Source organism: Pristiophorus japonicus, chromosome 13 (assembly GCF_044704955.1).
Source record: "Pristiophorus japonicus isolate sPriJap1 chromosome 13, sPriJap1.hap1, whole genome shotgun sequence".
Taxonomy (NCBI): Eukaryota; Metazoa; Chordata; class Chondrichthyes; family Pristiophoridae; genus Pristiophorus; species Pristiophorus japonicus.
In genome coordinates, this window is record NC_091989.1 from 43,451,927 (window position 1) to 43,471,083 (window position 19,157).

The window sequence follows — 19,157 nt, forward strand, 5'->3', positions numbered from 1 at the left end:
AAAGATAAGAAGGCTCCCATGGCCTGGGAGTGTGTCGCCCCAGGGACGTAGACCCCCCTGCCGACAGTGATCCCCACTCTGGCAGCTGACCCTGTGCTCGCAGATGATGTTGCTCAGGGATACTACGTAAATAATGACTAGGAAGGGACTGAGGAGGAAGCCCTGAAGTCACCATGTGGGCACATGTGTAGAAACCATTGGAGAAGATGTAATGGCTGAGCTGGATTAGATATGAGTGGAAGACGGAGAAAGTGAAAATAATCTTATATTTTTTGCAACTGAAAATAATACATTATCTGTTCAAATCTAACAGAAATTGCTATAAACTGGCTTGTTAAATATTAATTTGAATTGAATTTTTTGTTAAAAATTAGATTATCTTTGCAGCGTCAATAACGTCCTTGAGTCTTTAGAATGTAATGTATAGTTCCTTTTTTTTCTTGCTTTCATTTTGTTCACACTAATAGCGAGGGTATCCCAATTTATAAAAGTAATTATTTTCTCAGCATCATTCATCAGCTGGAATCTGTATGGCCTCACATTTCTGACAATGTGTGACAACCTCTAAAGGTGAATTATGTGACTTTAATGTAGATCCCATGTGGTGAAAGTTATCCTTGTAGGCCATAATCAGCTTTAAGAGCCTTTTAACTTTCCTTGCACCACTAAATCCTAAAAGATTTAACATGAAATTATGTGGAGCAATATGTTTGGAAGGATTATGGATTAAGGGAACTCCATTACCACCAATAGAGTAAAATGACAAGAATATTATTGTTATATTAAGTTAGTATTCACCCTTAATTTTCTCATTTCTTTTACTTGGAGGCAAAAAACTTAAATTTCTCCTCTCTGTATTTAATCACACATTTCTGTGTTGATTTCTATAGTACAAAGATATACAAAGCCTTATTTCCTCTTCCACAGGGCAATTTGTGAATCAGTACTGTGGTACAATTAATAGTAAAGTGATAGAAATGAATGGGGATCATGCTCCTGTGAAGCACCTTGGGACATTTCACGACATTAAAGGCGCTATATAAATACAAGTTGTTGTTGCTATTCAATGAACATGTACATTGCAATTTTCCTATAGTGAACCAGTGTGAACTAGGATGGAGGTGTTCTGATAAGGTAGGAAAAAAGACAGAAAAGCAAGATTTATATTTTTGTAGATTAGGTGAGTGGGCAAATGCATGGCAGATGAAGTATAATGTGGATAAATGTGAGGTTATCCACTTTGGTGGTAAAAACAGAGAGACAGACTATTATCTGAATGGTGACAGATTAGGAAAAGGGGAGGTGCAACGAGACCTGGGTGTCATGGTACATCAGTCATTGAAGATTGGCATTCAGGTACAGCAGGCGGTTAAGAAAGCAAATGGCATGTTGGCCTTCATAGTGAGGGGATTTGAGTACAGGGGCAGGGAGGTGTTACTACAGTTGTATAGGTGAGGCCACACCTGGAGTATTGTGTACAGTTTTGGTCTCCTAACTTGAGGGAATGCAGCGAAGGTTCACCAGACTGATTCCCGGGATGGCGGGACTGACATATCAAGAAAGACTGGATCAACTGGGCTTGTATTCACTGGAGTTCAGAAGAATGAGAGGGATCTCATAGAAACGTTTAAAATTCTGACGGGTTTAGACAGGTTAGATGCAGGAAGAATGTTCCCAATGTTGGGGAAGTCCAGAACCAGGGGTCACAGTCTAAGGATAAGGGGTAAGCCATTTAGGACCGAGATGAGGAGAAACTTCTTCACCCAGAGAGTGGTGAACCTGTGGAAATCTCTACCACAGAAAGTTGTTGAGGTCAATTCACTAAATATATTCAAAAAGGAGTTAGATGTGGTCCTTACTACTCGGGGGATCAAGGGGTATGGCGAGAAAGCAGGAATGGGGTACTGAAGTTGCATGTTCAGCCATGAACTCATTGAATGGCGGTGCAGGCTCGAAGGGCCGAATGGCCTACTCCTGCACCTATTTTCTATGTTTCTATGTTTCTATGTATCAGGTTTCATAGTGTCAGCCATGGCTCAGTTGGTAGCACCTTCAACTCTGAGTCAGAAGGTTGTGGGTTCATCGGCCCACTGCAGAGACACTGAGGGAGTGCTTCAACATCAGATGTGCCGTCTTTCAGATGAGATGTTAAACCAAGTTCTCTGAGGTGGATGGAAAAGATTCCATGGCACTATTTCGAAGAGCAGGGGAGTTATCCACGGTATCCTGAATAATCATTTATCCCTCAATTTATCCCTCAAAAAATTTATCCCTCAATCAACATCACTAAAACAGATTATCTGGTCATTATCACATTGCTGTTTGTGAGAGCTTGCTGTGCGCAAATTGGTTGCCGCATTTCCCACATTACAACAGTGACTCCACTTGAAAGCGCTTTGAGTCATCCAGTGGTCCTGAAATTATTTATTTTTTCACAAATAAATAATTACTTGGAAGTTCAGTTAATGTTGTTCTGCAAGCAGCTGTTTTGCACACATCAAGACTGCCCAACCAGCAAATGTAATGAATGACCAGTTAATTTGTTTTGCTGGTGTTTGTTAAAGGAACACGGTTAGCCAGGATAACTCTGGCTTTTCTTTGGTAGTAATATGAGATCTCTAACATCTATTTAACCACCAGAACTAGTGAGATTTTACATCCATACATCCATATAGACAATTCATCACTCCTTCACTATTGAACTGAACTGTCAGCCCAATTACATGTTCAAATCCTGGAGATGCACTTGAAGATACAGCCCTCGTATTCGGGGGTCATAATGCAACTCACTGAGAAAATGGACACAGGATTACATTTGGCATGAACAGTAAAGCATTGACAAATGATAATTTGACATGAAAAAAATAGAAATCAAGGGCTCAAGTTTCGACCTGAGTTGCTCCTATTTTTTGGAGTAACTAGTTTAGAATGGAATATCTTAGAAATTGCAATTCTTGGCATTTAGTTTTCTCCAGTTCTAGTGTGTTAGAATAGTTCCATTTTAGAACAGATTTTTTTTTCAAAAGGGGGCGTGTCCAGCCACTTACGCCTGTTTTGCAAGTTTAGGCAGCGAAAACTTACTCCAAACTAACTTAGAATGGAGTAAGTGTAGATTTTTGAACGCTCAGAAAAACCTTGCCTACACTTTTAAATCAGGCATAGGGAACGAAAGATAGTGGGGGGGGGGGGAAGAGAAGTTTACAAATATTAAACACTTCACTTTTACAAATAAAGAGCCATCATCAATAATAAATGATAAATAAATCAATAAATCAATCAAAAAATCAATCAAAAAAAATTAAAAAATTAAAAAAAATAAAAATCAATCAATAAATAAAAAAATATTTCTATTCTACTGCAGCACCGGGAGCCCTCCAACAGCATGCTGGGATGCGCCCCTCCCCCCTCCCTGCCCCGTGTCTCTCTCTCTGTCTCTGTCAGTGACTTTGTGTTTCTGACAGCGAGATGGGGAGAGGGGAGGGAGGGGAGGAGAGGAGGGGAGGAGAGGAGGGGAGAGGGGGAGGAAGGAGGGAGGGGGAGAGGGAGAGGAGGTGGAGAGAGAGGAGGGAGGGAGGGGGAGAGAGGAGTGGGGGGGGGAGACTGAACGGGCTAGGTCGGGCCGCCGCCGCCGACACTTTGGGCGGGGCCCGTTCCCAGTGAGATGCCGGGCGAGCCACGCTGATGACATGGAGGGAGGGAGGGGGGAAGAAGAAGGGTGGGGGGAAGAGAAGGCGGGGGGAGGAGTGAAGTGGGGGAGAAGAGGGAGGGGGAGGGAAGGCTGAACGGGAGGGAGGTCCAGTCTGATCTTTGCCCGGGGAGCTCATTCGGCCAGGGCTAGGGTCGGGCCCCATCCACGCAGCCTTGGGGGCCTGGAGCTACTGCACGTGCGCGCACACTCTAGCGCACAGGGGCAGAGGTGCCGGGACCTGGCTCCACCCCCGACCCCTTGTGCCATGCCACGCTGAGCACGAAGACGTCCTGAGGAGACCGGCGAATCACAAGGTAAGTTTTCGGCGCCCTTTTTCTTCCAGAAAGTTGGCGCACCTTATCGAGAATGTGCCATTTTTCCTGAGGGCGGAAACTTGGGCCCCAAGAAGCATAAGAAAGATGTGCTGCAAGGGTAGATGCCAGAAAATAAACCACAACCTCAGAATTGAAGAGAAACTGGCAATATTATAACCGATAGTATACGGAGCTGATACACTATTACAATATGAGCGCTATCAAATGATTACTCAAGGCCACAAGACAAAGTTCAAACTCCCAGGAATAGGACTGAATTCTGTGGAGGTGAACATACTTCAGTTGGGCTAATTTTAACCTCTCCTGCTTGGCAGAAACAGGGCAGGCATTACAGCACAACAGTTACTGAACTTCCTACATTACAACAGTGACTACACTCCAAAAGTATTTCATTGGCCATAAAGATCTTTGCGACATCCGGTGGTCATGAAAGGCGCTGTATAAATGCAAGTCTTTCTTTTTCTTTCAGGCGGGCAAATAAAATGTCCAGTGTGACCTACCTGCACTGATTCCACTACTGTCCAGGTACCAATATTAATCTGCTCTTCTGATCAGGTGAGGGACACACCTGCTGGAAGGCAGCGGAGTCCTTCTTGAAATACGGAGATTGGGCTCCAATGGTGTCGTTGGGGCCTAACTGCAATTTCAACTAGAGGTCTGTGTGGGGAAGCCGTTGTAACTTCCCCACCAGCTGGGACCAGAAGAGGCCCAAAAAAGTACGTTGTTATTACTTTTTAGTTTCCTTGTGGGCCAAGAGAAGCAGCACTGCTACTCCAGGCATCATAAGGAAGCCTTAGGCCTCCCCTGCCTAGGGCCCCTCTCCTTCCCTCTCCTTCCCCCTCAATCACAATGCTCTCCCGACCCCCATCTAATCACTTACCTGAGTGGCAGGGACCCTTCAACAGTGGCACGCCCGAAATTCCACACCCACCTGCCAGCTGGTTCCACTTCCCGCCAGGTAGCGGCTGAAGACTGACAGGGTCTATGCAGATGAGGGCCGAGAGTTAAAATTGCTCAAGCCTCATCCTGCAAAGGGCGAGATGGTTTGCTGTCCACCTCTTCACCCACCTGCATGACTCCTAGCAGAGTGTTAAAGTCAGTACATGAAATAGTTTACTCATGCAAACTGATAATCCATCCAGATTTTCTGGTACTTTCTTAACTTGGGAAAATTTAAATAGTGATCTGCCAATTTAAGTAAAATAGCAGTTCAATATTGTGGACTAGCTGATAGGTGTGATAACTCCTGAGGGGCCTGAAAATTGCCGCATACACATAAGATAAACACATCTGTCACAATTAGTGCTACAGTCAAAGCTCTGCTCGCTGCAGAATCTGCTTTTAAATTAATCCTAAATATCTGACATAAGTCGAGCTGTTTGCTCATGCAACTAAGACCTTTAGTAGCATTGGTTGTTTTTCTGGTCAGCAAATTCTGATTGGAGCCTACATTTCTTCAGCAGAGAATGTCATCTTCTCTTCTATCATCCTTTATCTATTCCCTCCACAGTTCAATGATACTCAAGACCATTTTTTGCTCATTTTCTTGCCTCCTGTTCTTTTGGAGGCACTGAATACCACTGGAGTATGGATCCTTTGTGGGCTAAGTGGTCATATTTCATTTCTATATCCATGTAATGAGAGTTGGCATGTTATTTTACCTGGACTGGAACTCTCTATTTTTTTGTTATCCTCACAATATCCAGGAGGGAATATTGGATTGCAATCAGGAAAGGGTGTTGTGTTCCTAACACAGATGAGGCTGCACACAGGGAGGTTAAAGTAACAGTGACCTCAGTCTTTAATAACACACTCCAGAGTGAGGAACAAGCCTTAGGGGCTGGCTTATATACAGTGCTCCCAAGGGATGCTGGGATCCCTTGGGACTTCAGGGGATGAGCTCCCTGGTGGCGGAACATGGGAGTGCATGCTTTACACATACACAACATCACTCCCCGCCCCCCCGCAAAGTCAAAGTGAAAACTATTTACAAGGTGAGGCGGTCGGGAGCCTTTCTTTCCCTGGTGGACCGCCTCGGTACAAATGTCTGTTCTGGTGTGTTGGCTGTGCCCTCGCTGGGCTGGCGTGTTTTTGGCCCTGCAGGGCTGCGAGGTGAGCCTGGCCTTGCTGGGCTATTGGGCATGATGGGTTCAATTTCCTGGTCTGGCGTGGTGTTGTTGATCCTTTGGGTGTGTGTTGTGGACTCGAAAAAGGTGGTGTCTGCTGTGGGTTGTTCAGGGCAGTCTGTGAACCGCAGCCTTGTTTGGTCCAGGTGCTTTCTGCAAATTTGTCCATTGTCTAGTTTGACTACAAACACCCTATTCCCTTCTTTAGCTATCACCGTGCCCGCGATCCACTTGGGACCATGTTCATAGTTTAGCACATACACAGGGTCATTCAGATCAATTTCCCGTGACACAGTGGCGCGACCATCGTTTACATTTTGTTGCTGCCGCCTGCTCTCTACCTGATCATGCAAGTTGGGGTAAACCAGCGAGAGTTTGGCTTTAAGTATGCTTTTCATGAGTAGCTCAGCCGGGGGCACCCCAGTGAGCGAGTGAGGTCTCGTGCGGTAGCTGAGCAGTACTCGGGACAGGCAGGTTTGGAGTGAGCCTTCTATGACTTGTTTAAGGCTCTGTTTGATGATTTGTACTGCCTGCTTTTCCTGCCCATTGGAGGGTGGTTTAAACGGGGCCGAGGTGACATGTTTAATCCCATTGCGGGTCATGAATTCTTTAAATTCGGCACTGGTGAAACATGGCCCGTTGTCACTGACCAGTATGTCAGGCAGGCCGTGGGTGGCAAACATAGCCACCAGGCTTTCAATAGTGGTGGTGGCGGTGCTTCCCGCAATTATTTCACCTTCAATCCATTTTGAAAAAGCATCCACCACCACCAGGAATATTTTACCGAGAAACGGGCCCGCATAGTCGACATGGATCCTCGACCATGGTCTGGACGGCCAGGGCCACAAACTTAGTAGTGCCTCTCTGGGCGGGTTGCTCAACTGAGCACATATGCTGCATTGCCGTATAGAGGACTCTAAATCAGAATCGATACCCGGCCACCACACGTGGGATCTGGCTATCGCTTTCATCATTACTATACCTGGGTGTGTGCTGTGGAGATCCGAGATGAACGTTTCCCTGCCCGTTTTTGGTAGCACTACGTGGTTACCCCACAACAGGCAGTCTGCCTGAATGGACAACTCGTCCTTTCGCCACTGGAACGGCTTACTTGGCTCTTGCATTTCAATGGGGATGCTGGTCCAGCTCCCATGCAATACATAGTTTTTTACTAGGGACATCAGAGGATCTTAGCTGGTCCAAGTCCTAATCTGGCGGGCCGTGACAGGTGATTTATCATTTTCAAAAGCTTCCATGACCATTAAGTCTGCGGGCTGCGCCACCATCAATAAGTTTGCAGGCTGCGCCATTTCCACCCCCGTGGTGGGCAATGGTAGCCGACTGAGAGCATCCACACAGTTCTCAGTGGTGGCCTGTGGCGGATGGTATAGTTATACACATAGCGTGAGTGTGCACCTTTGTATGTGGGCTGAGGCATTAGTATTTATCCCCTTGTTTTCAGTGAACAAGGATGTGAGGGGCTTGTGATCGGTTTCCAGCTCAAATTTGAGGTCAAACTGGTACTTTACCCCGAACACACACGCTAATGCCTCTTTCTCAATCATGCTGTAGGCCCTCTCGGCCTTAGACAAGCTCCTGGAAGCATAGGCGACAGGTTGCAACTTCCCCGCAACGTTAGCTTGTTGTAATACACACCCGACTCTGTACGACGACGCGTCACATGCTAGCACAAGTCTTTTACAAGGGTTATACAATACAAGCAGCTTTTTGGAGCATAAAATGTTTCTGGCTTTCTCAAAAGCAATTACTTGTTTTTTTTCCCCATACCCAGTTCTCACCTTTGCGCAATAACACATGTAGGGGCTCTAAAAAGGTGCTTAACCCCCGTAGGAAGTTACCAAAATAGTTGAGGAGTCCCAGGAATGACCACAGCTCTGTGACATTCTGTGGCCTGGGCGCCTTCCTGATAGCCTCTGTCTTGGCGTCTGTGGGCCGAATGCCATCCGCTGCGATCTTTCTCCCCAAAAACTCCACTTCTGTTGCCATGAAGATGCATTTCGACCTCTTCAGCCGCAGCCCTACGCGATCCAGTCACTGGAGGACCTCCTCCAGGTTTTGTAGGTGCTCGGCGGTGTCCTGACCCGTGACCAATATGTCGTCTTGAAAGACCACTGTGAATGGTACCGACTTGAGTAGGTTCTCCATATTTCTCTGGAAGATCGCTGCCGCCGACCGAATTCCAAACGGGCATCTTTTGTAGATGAACAGTCCCTTGTGCGTGTTGATGCAGGTGAGGCCCTTCGAAGACTCGTCCAGCTCCTGCATCATGGAGGCCGAAGTCAGGTCGAGCTTGGTGAATGTCTTGCCTCCTGCCAGCATCGCAAATAGGTCATCTGCCTTAGGTAGCGGGTATTGGTCCTGTAGCGAGAAACGATTAATAGATATTTTATAATAGCCGCAAATCCTGACCGTGCCATCACTTTTGAGTACTGGAACAATCGGGCTGGCCCACTCATTGAATTCCACTGGGGAGATGATGCCCTCGCATTGCAGCCTGTCCAGCTTGATTTCCACTCTCTCCCTCATCATGTGTGGTACCGCTCACGCCTTGTGGTGAATAGGTTGTGCCTCTGGGACCAAGTGAATCCGCACCTTCGCCCCCAAAAAGTTTCCAATGCCTGGCTCAAAAAGGGAAGGAAATTTGTTAAGAACCTGGGTACATGAGGCCTCATTGACATGTGATAGTGCTCGGATGTCATCCCAGTTCCAGCGGATTTTGCCCAGCCAGCTCCTTCCAAGGGGCCATCGCCCGGGACAATCCAGAGTGGAAGTTCGAGCACCATGCTCTCGTAGGTGACCTTGACCATGGGCTGCCCAGGACAGTGATAAGCTCTTTGGTGTACGTTCTCAGTTTCGTGTGGATGGGGCTCAGGGCTGGTCTGAATGCCTTGTTGCACCATAGTCTCTCAAACATCTTTTTACTCATGATGGATTGGCTAGCGCCAGTGTCCAGTTCCATGGCTACGGGTAAGCCATTCAATTTTATGTTTAGCATTATAGGTGGACATTTCGTTGAAAATGCGTGCACCCCGTGTACTTCAGCATCTGCCTCCTCTCTCTCTGAGGCTTGAAATTGCTTTGATCCACCATGGACTGATCTTCCTCTGCCATGTGGTGGTTAGCAGGTTTTGCAGAGCTTGCAGCTTGTTTGCAAGCTCGTTGGAGGTGCCTCATTGTTCCACAGCTCTTGCAAGCATACCCTTTGAAGCAGCATGAATAGGCTGAATGGAAGCCTCCACAACACCAACAAGGTGTGAATTGCCTTGCATTCACCCTTTGTTGGGGATTCTGAGTCATCTGAGTCACCTGAGGCCTGCTGGCAGTTGCAGACTCGTGGGTTCTGCCCTGTACATTTATGCTCACAAACACAGTTCCAGTTAATTTGTGAACATTGCTAGCACTTGTGTGCTGAGAGATTTGTTTGGTGTTATCACTGGTGGACATAAACGCCTATGCTATCACAATGCCCTTACTGAGGGTCGGTGTCTCTTCAGTCAAAAGTTTTCTTAGGATGGTCTCGTGGCCAATGCCCAGTAAAAAAAGTCTCTGAGCATTTGCAACAGGTAGCCATCAAACTCACATTGTCCTGCAAGTCGTCTTAGCTCGGCGACGTAGCTCGCCACTTCCTGACCTTCAGATCGCTGGCACGTGGAGAACCGATACCTCACCATCAGCACACTTTCCCTCAGGTTAAGATGCTCCTGAACCAGTGTACAGAGCTCCTCATACGACTTATCTGTGGGTTTCACCGGAGCCAGAAGACCCACAGACTGTGAGGAGGACCACTCTCCTTTTTGCAGCGCTTCCTTCTCCGTCCAGCTCGCTGGCTACAAAGTACTAGTCAAGCCATTCGACATAGGCTTCCCAGTCTTCACCCTCCGAGAACTTCTCCAGGATGCTCACAGTTTGCTGCATCTTTGCGTTGGATTCGTATTCTCCTAACACAGATGAGGCTGCACACAGGGAGGTTAAAGTAACAGTGACCTCAGTCTTTATTAAGACACTCCAGAGTGAGGAACAGGCCTTAGGGGCCGGCTTATATACAGTGCTCCCAAGGGATGCTGGGATCCCTTGGGCCTTCAGGGGATGAGCTGGCTGGTGGCGGAACATGTGAGTGCATGCTTTACAGATACACAATAAAGGGAACCTTGAATGATTTTCCCCTCCCAGGCTATGGTGCACTGAGGCAAACTGTAAGGCCCCTAAATTAGCCCCCAATCTGTAAGCAAACCTGGGGACCTACTGCTTGTAAGGCTTAGCTACATATCAGCTTTACCAACCCAAGCCATTAGAGAAGCTTTGCTTTACTTTACAGCCAGTTTACGCCACACATAGACAGTGCTAGAAAGTATATTAATGGGGCAAAGTAATTGATTGCAGCCCACATAACTGCTCAACAGACGATGCTTGCTTCTCATCATGTTTCTTAAAGGGAGGCTGTTGTTTTGCAGTTTGCATTTAAAGAATCATTTTTGGTAGCAATTTGGTACATATGCACATAAGAAATAGAAGCATGATTAGGCTATTTAGCCCCTCAAGCCTGCTCCGCCATCCAATGAGATTGTGGCTGATCTTCTACCTCAACTCCACTTGCCTGCACTATCCCTATAATCCTTGACTTCCTTAATATTCAAAAATCTATCAATCTCTATCTTGAATATACTCAAAGACTGAGCATCCACAGCCCACTGGAGCAGAGAATTCCAAAGATTCACAACCCTCTGAGTGAATACATTTCTTCTCATCTTAGTTCTAAATGGCCGACCCCTTATTCTGATACTGTGACCTCTTGTTCTCGACTCCCCAGCCAGGGGAAACATTCTCCCTGCATCTACCCTGTCAAGCCCTGTAAGAATGTTGTATGTTTCTATTAGATCACCTCTCATTCTTCTAAACTCTAGAGAACATAGGCCTAGTCTACATAATCTCTCCTCATAGGACAATCCCCCCATCCAAGGAATCAATCTTCTGTACTAACTTCCCTGGAAAGCTTTTGCTCATTCTTTTTGAACCACCTTTTATTTTGCAGTGCTACACTTGCATTTCTCATGCCTCAATCCTGCTGCAATACAAATAGCACTTAAAAAGGAGGATGGGAATCCTTGTTAACTTCCATACTGTTATATGATTTGGATGAGAAGGGCTGCTTCATGCGGGGAAATCATCTGCAGCTGCAAAGGTATCTCAAGTGCTATGTTCACTCACACCATTACCCCAGGACCAGAGTTTACAGACCACGCCACTCCAACCTGCACATGTCAGAGAGCACCTGTCTTCACTGGCTACGCTTCACTACTGATGCAGTGAGCAAGCCCGGCAATCTGCTGCAGCCTGACTTACAGAAAAACACAAGGGCTCAATTTTCCTGGATCATTTGCGGCGTTTTCTTTTGCGCCGCCCTTTTATTTGGCGTAGGTATTTAAATCAAAGTTTCCCCCAGGAATCTGCGCCAATGTAACTGAGTTAGTTATGATTTTTTTATGTTAGGTTTTTTTGATGTCATGTCTGCATCAAGTATTGATCATCTTTCAGTTTGCCCAAAAACATTTTCTGCTCGGTAGGCGTATCTGACCACTCCCGAAAAACCTTCTGGTGAGTTAACAGAAAGCAGCGCTGAAAGATGCCATTGTTTCTCATTGAAATTTTTGAAGGGAGTCAAGAACACTTTAAATATCCATAATAAAGATAACATTTTTTTACCTTTCAACGGAGTACATGGAAGTTTCATGGAATTTTGAAGTTTTCATTGTTTTTCTACTTACACGCCACCACCAAACATCTTCAAACAGAGCTGGAGGGGTGCAGCGTCAGCCGGCAGATTCGGCCTCGTGCTCAGACATGGGCTCAGGGCTCGCTGGAAAACAAGTTCGGGGGTGGGGGGGCGGGCGGGGAGGTGGCGATCGGAAAACAGCATTAGGCAGCAAATGAGCCCGGGCGAGGAGAAGTCACAAGACTGCAATGAGCCCACGAGTGAGGGGGGGTGGGGGGGCGGGGGGATGGGAGGGAGAAGTCACAGGGCTGCTGAGACCTGGGTGTGGTCCATACAAACCTTGGGGAGAGACAACAAAGAACCTGTCTTGCCTGCCTTACTCCCGTTTGGAGCTTCTTGCAAAGGTAACATTTTACCATGAGGGCAATAATGACAATGCCATATCCTGTGCGAGCCTGCTGCATCATGCTGCTATGGAGGAGACAAATGATTCAACGACATCGCATGAGGAATCTCAGAGCCATTAGGGTGCTGGGCAGAAGGTCTTACCCACGTTGGGTATATTGAGACGAGCGTTCGTACCTCCACCTGAGTGATGCAGACGGCGTCAGAAGTCTGTGTTTCCGCAAAGAAGTTGTAACTGAGACCTGTGAGTTAGTGAAAGTAGACCTGCAACCTAGAAGGGTCAGGAGGATTGATTTGTCAGTTGAAGTGAAGGTTACAGTTGCACAGTCATTCTATGCCTCCGGATCGTTTCAAACTACAACTGGGGATGTGTGCGCCATTTCTCAACAAGCAACACATGTCTGCATTTGGCAGGTGACAGCTGCACTATATGCCCAGAGGAATTACTACATAATATTCCCCATGACTGCCCAGGAAATGCACAACAGGGCTGTGGGGTTCTCTAGGATTGTTGGCTTCCCAAAGATACAGGGCTGCATTGATTGTACCCACATCACCTTCCGAGCACCTTTGGAGGATTCTGAGATGTACAGGAACAGAAAAGGCTTCCACTCCATTAATGTGCAGTTCGTGTGTGATGACATGCATCATATCATGTCAGTCGATGCAAGATACCCTGGGAGCACCCATGATGCGTTCATCCTACGCGAGAGTGCTATATCTGCCATGTTTCAGCAGCAGTCAGAAGGTCAGTGCTGGCAACTGGGAGACAAAGGGTTCGGCCTCGCCACCTGGCTCATGATGCCCCTACGCGTAACCCAGATGGAAGCTGACCGGGAATATAACATGTCGCTCATTGCTATGCGCAGCTTAATAGAGAGGATCATTGACATCTTGAAACAGTGTTTCCGATGCCTGGACCATTCCAGAAGCTACTTGCAATACTCCCCTGAGATTGTTGGTTAGTTCACTGTTGTGTGCTGCATGCTGCATAACTTAGTCATCACGAGGCAGCAGCAGCTGGTAGTAGAAGACCCACCCGAGGTGAGAATGGCTGATGATGAGGCGAAGATGCGGATGAGGATGAGGAGGAGGATGAGGAAGCCATGCAACTATCTGAACCCGGAGCACGACGGTTGCTCGAGCCTTGCGCCAACAGCTCATCCGTGAACACTTTGCTGCCTGAAGGCTCAGCAACAACTTTTCCACATGGACCATGTTTACTGTGTGGACCTGTTCCGTACTGTTGTGTTGTGTTAATGGAACAAATGATGGAAATTATTCTTGTTTACTTCAAAAGTTGTGTAAATAATCGAACGAATAATGTAAATGCTTCTTCTTGAGTTCCAAAAGTTAAGTTAATAATGGAACAGATAATGTAAATGATTCAGTTTTAATGTAAAATATATTTTATTCAAAAGTTTAACAAACAGTTCTTTGTACTTAACTTTAATAAAATTATTCTTGAATCAAACTTTAAAGTTTTCAGTTACGATCACTTACAAACTCTAAGATCACTTAAAAACTTTAAGATCGCTTACTAACTTTTAAACTTGTAAATTTACATCACTTACAAAAAACTTTTAATTTGAGAACAACAGTTACAACAGTAATAATAATAATAACAACAGTAGCAAAGAAAGGCTGCACCCATCTCTCCTCCACCTTATTCTAAGACCGCCCACCACGCTTGTTCTTGGTGACTCAACCACCCCTGTCCACAGGCAGTGGTGCAGTGTTTCTGATGTTGGTACCAAGCTTATTCTTTCTCTGATCTCGGGTAGTGTGCACCTGTTGAGGGGGAGGGCCCAGGCAGCAATGTGGAGGGCCTAGGCAGCAATGTGGAGGGCCTGGCTTGGGGCTCTTCAGAGGCTGGTGTGAGGATTGGAGTGGGAGTGGCAGTTGATTCTGTCAATGGGCGCGGGGACTGGGCGTATTCCCTTATTGCAGCAGCTAACTCCAACATGCCGTCCCTCATGCACCCTGACAGTGTCTCAATGACCTGCAACATTCCCTCCCTCATCTTGAGCAAAACTGTCTCAACTACCTGTGACATTCCCTCACTCATGGTCCCAGACATCATTCCCATTTCTCATGAGATTGCTATTACTTCTCCCGACAGTCCCGTTACCTCATCACCCACCCCACTGATGGTGTCCAGGAATGATTGCTTAAGGTCAATACTCTCCCCACTCATTGCCATCACCTGAACCACATCTGTTAGATCCTGCACCTCAGGAGAGCGAGGTTGAACTCTCTTACCCCTCCTCCCCATGGGTGTGGCTCGCACCCCACCACTGGGACCTGCAGCCTCGGAAGGTGGGGTCCTAGGTGTGCCTCGCTGCACCACACCATTGGGATCCGCAGCCTCGGATGTTAGGGTACCATGGAATGTCCCACCAACACTCAAACCACTAGTTACGGAAGGGGCTGGCACCTCAATGGACAGCATCAGCACCTCCTCCTAAGTCAGTAAAAGAGTGCGGGCTTCTTCCATCTCCATCCCCTCTCCCTCACCCCCATGCTCTTGGTCTGGAGGGTGGGATTGGAAGATGTTCTCCTTTTCAGGCTCGTCCTCATCGGAATCATCTTCTACATTGTCAGAGTTGGCATCAAGTTCTGCAAAATATAACAGAACACAGACGAATGGTTAGCAGCAAAGGAAGGTGCAGGGTGGGTGGCATGAATAGGTACACACAGCAAAGGCAACAGGCTGATTTGAAGGATCACAATGAATGATAGCACACTGCATCAACTGAAGCGTAGCTGACGGAGACATCCTCAGGAACCGAAGCATGGCTAGCCCGCGCAGTACTTAACATTTAGTAAAGCCTGATTGTGGAATTTGCAGGATTTACCCTCTCCCTCGAGTATGGGCCCAGCTTGTGCAGTGGTGGCTGCTTTTCTCCAGGCAGGACCCATCAAAGCAGCAACCCTCTCTTCCAAGGGTGTCAATGGCTGCAGATTTGCCGGGCCTCCTCCTGTTCGAGTTCTTTGCCTTTTGTTGTGTACCACTTTCCTCTGCAAGATGAAAATGCAACTTTTTAGAGAGGGTGTCTTTCTGCTGGGTGAGACATATGCAGCTGGTCACATTTACAATTGTAATTCTATTGAATGAATGAAAATATTACTTACAATAACTAGTTAACCAAGGTACTGCCGTTTCTTTTTGCACTGGCCTGCCGACCTCGTGGTGATCACCATTGCACAATAATCTTCTGCAACTTGGTTCCAGCATTTCTTCATTTCTTTGGGTGGAACTTTTATGTGACCTCTGCTGGTGTCCAGCTCCTGCCATCCGGCCTCAATCACAGTAACTAGTGCCTCCACTTCATCCTGTAAGAAATTCTTGGTCCTTGCACCACGTTGCATCTTCTATTACAGCTCCGATTTTTTCAATGCTCTCACACAGCACTCAACGTTCTCACACACAACTGGCTCTTTTAAAATGGCCGATTGCAGACCAGGAGCTGTATTGCACATGCGCACCCATTGGGATCACGTCAAAAACGTCCTTTCTTTTCTCTCCCATGCGCAGAAGGTGCAACATCGTTTCTTCATGCAGACAGCAGGCTCCACCCCCCAAGGCAACTGGACAGGCTGCGCTGTACCAAATTTGAAAAATACAGTGGGGAAACTTTGGACAAATCTGTTTGGCACATTTCTGGCCTAGAAAAACAGGCGTAACTCTGGCAATACGCCAGAAAAAAGGCTTGTGCAATATTGAGCCCTACGTAACTAATTCCAGATCAATTGTTCTTTTAATGCACACACGGCTTATAATTACAAAACAATGGGGCTGAATTTGGTGAAGGCCAAGGGCCTCCCAAAGGACCGCCGATGGCTGCCGAGATACCTGACGGTACTTTGGGCAGGAGTTTCGGCAAAAAGTCCTTTGAAAGAGCGCCCAGCGGCAAAAGAGAGACTTACGCCATCAATCTGAGTGGCAGTGGGCAGGAGCTCTCATTCTCAGTGGTAAAAGCATTTGCCGCCCAAGTGCCGCCGAGGATGGAGTTAGGCCGAAGGAAGGTGAAACAGTTGGAAATAAAAATCATCCAAAAATAACAAAAACCTTCAGGGGACCCCATCCAGGTAAGTCGCTGTAAAGGAAATGTTTTTAAAATGTTTACTAATCTTTTCTTGCAGGTCTTCATACCTACCGTCGGGGACAGACCAGCCTCCTTGCAGCGGTCCTTCCCCGTCCTGGCGCCGACTCCCGCCCACACCATTCTGACATCTCAGCGGGTGGAAGGTCACTTGTGCCACTTGGCCATCCACCTACGTCAGCAGGCGGTTCCCGGCAGTTCTCCCCTCCCGCCCGTTCCAGACCAAATGGAAACTCGCACGGGGCAAAACCCAAGGAGGAATGTCGGCGTATCTTGGCGGCACTGGACAGTAAGGACATCAATTGCGGCCCCAATGTCCTGCACTTTAATGCCTGTTATCGAGGGAGAACTCGAAATGTTTTCATGCTGCATGCATTGCTTGAAGGCACTGAAAGAATGAACAAGGGACCAGGCCGTCCTTTACATCGATGGCTGATGGCCCCAAATAGAAATCCCCACATATCGCAGATACAATGAGGCCCATGTGCTTCTGCATCAACCTGCATCTGAAGGTAGGCTCAGTGGGATAACAATACCTTGTCCATGCACTAGAGACATATGTGTACATGCATTTTAGCCAAAGACTCCTTCATCTTCATCTTCTTCCCTTTCACTTCATCCTCTTCACTTGTGAATAGTAGTTCTAGTGCTTCACCTGGTACCCTTAAATTCTCTAAGTGCCTCCTCTGGGGTGTTTGTAACTGGGCCAGTACTGGGGCAAGAAGCGTGTGTGCACAAGAGAGGGGTATCACTGTGTCCTGAATGTCATCTTGGGATAAATCTACAGGACAATGCTTTCAAAGCGAGGGAAGAAGATGAGACGTTTCTGCATGATACGAAAGCGTAGACCAGAGGATAAGGAGGATACGCAGTGTGGGTAAGATCACAGAAAATGGAGAACGCTTGCTGGGTTATTGGTACCATGCCTCTAAACTCAGCCACTCAAACACCTTCAACCAGGAAAACATAACTGGGACAGCTCCTCATGTACTATGAAGGTCTTGAAGGCTTCTTGAAGATTCCATTTAATGATAAGCTTTACCCAATCAATGAACTGTCTTCAGCACCGGCAGCCCACTGTTTCTATTATAATGAGGCCCGATTATGAAAATGGATTGGGCCTCCTGCCAAAGTCATCAGGTGGGCAGAGTGGACACCTCACCCATCCAATGTACGCTGGGTGCCAAAATTGATCCCATTTTTCTCCTCTTGTTACCATGAGGGGCAGGCAAGCAACAAATCTTGTAAGTCACATCTTCCATGGGGAAAGAGGTAGCATGTGTATAAAGGGGAGTTCACGTACCATGGCAATTCTGCAAATGCCTGAAAAATGTGTCCACATTATCTGTAGTTTATTTGACCAGCTCCGCCACCTCCTTACAGGTAGTTTGTGCTACTTAATGTCTTTGCAGGAGTGTGGGCCTCTGGCCTAGAATAGGCCACCTTCTTTCAATGAATCTCCTACAGGAGGACCTTAAGACTTCCTCATTGAAAGGGACAATGTTGTTCCTTGCAGTCATCATTTTAGAGTCCAAATGGTTCTTTGGACTAAAAATAATGTCCCTGAAATTCCGATGTCCTGGGTTCGTATGAAGTTCCTACAGACCCGGAAAGACATCGGAAAAGCTGGGTTTTAGCGCACGATGCGCATGCGCTGAAAAACGGCTTTTCCGATCTGTCAAGTTTCTGGCTTCACAGATCTCGCGCATATCAGGAGTGAGGACACTTGTAGGGCAAGATTTCCGATATTTACGAATATCTTGCTCTGCAAATGTCCTTTAAAATCTTGCGCCTGAAAAAGCAGGCGAATAGCCTACTTTTACAGGCGCAAGTGTTTAAAAATACATAAAAACATTAAAATTAAATAAAATAAACACGTATGAAAATATACTTTGTTAAAAACCCTCCCCACTACAGTAAGTTTATTTTAAGGCATCTTTAAAAAAAGTCGGGAAAATATTATTTTTTATAAGCACTTTAATTTAAATGATTCTCAAATATGTTGTGTATTTTTCTATTTTTTATTGATTTTTTTGTGTTTGGGGGGGTTCACATTCATAATAATGGGAACTCCAACTTACGGAGTTCCCATTATTATGAATGAGAAAATTCTGTACCTTGATTGACTGCCCAGAGCCATGTGACTACAGCTCCAGTCCTGCGCACGTCCTGATGTGCACACGCTCTGATGCATCGGAGTGAAGGCCTCAGGCTCGGAAGTTCGAGCGGGTGCAGTAGCTTCAGGTAAGTGCGCAGTTTTTTACCTTTTTTCTTTAGTTTGCCCACGGGAAGACCTCAATCAGAATTTCAGGCCCTTGTGCCACAGGCTTCTACAGCACCAATTGTACTGGGATCACAAAACTGGGGAACTATGATATGTCTAACTCCATGGTTTGCCCTGTGGGCTTGAGATTCAGAAATGGATATTCTTGATGTTGCTGGATAAATTCTAAATAGAACACTATGGTGTGCATGTTTCTGTATCTGAAGGTATGTGTAAATTCAGCCGATGGAGATCTATAGTATGTGCATAACTGATCACAATGGTAAAAATCTTGAGCACTCCTGCATTAGGGGTCATTAACCTCTCTGTAAGTAATATGTGACATCTGTAGTTAATATGTCCATTTACCTACTATATTTACCTATATTGTGCACATAAAACATCACACGTGTCAATGGTATTATCTAGAAACCTCAGATAGTCTGGAGTGTAAATTTTGCTAATAGTGATTAGATGAAAATCACAAAGAAAATTTTGCATTG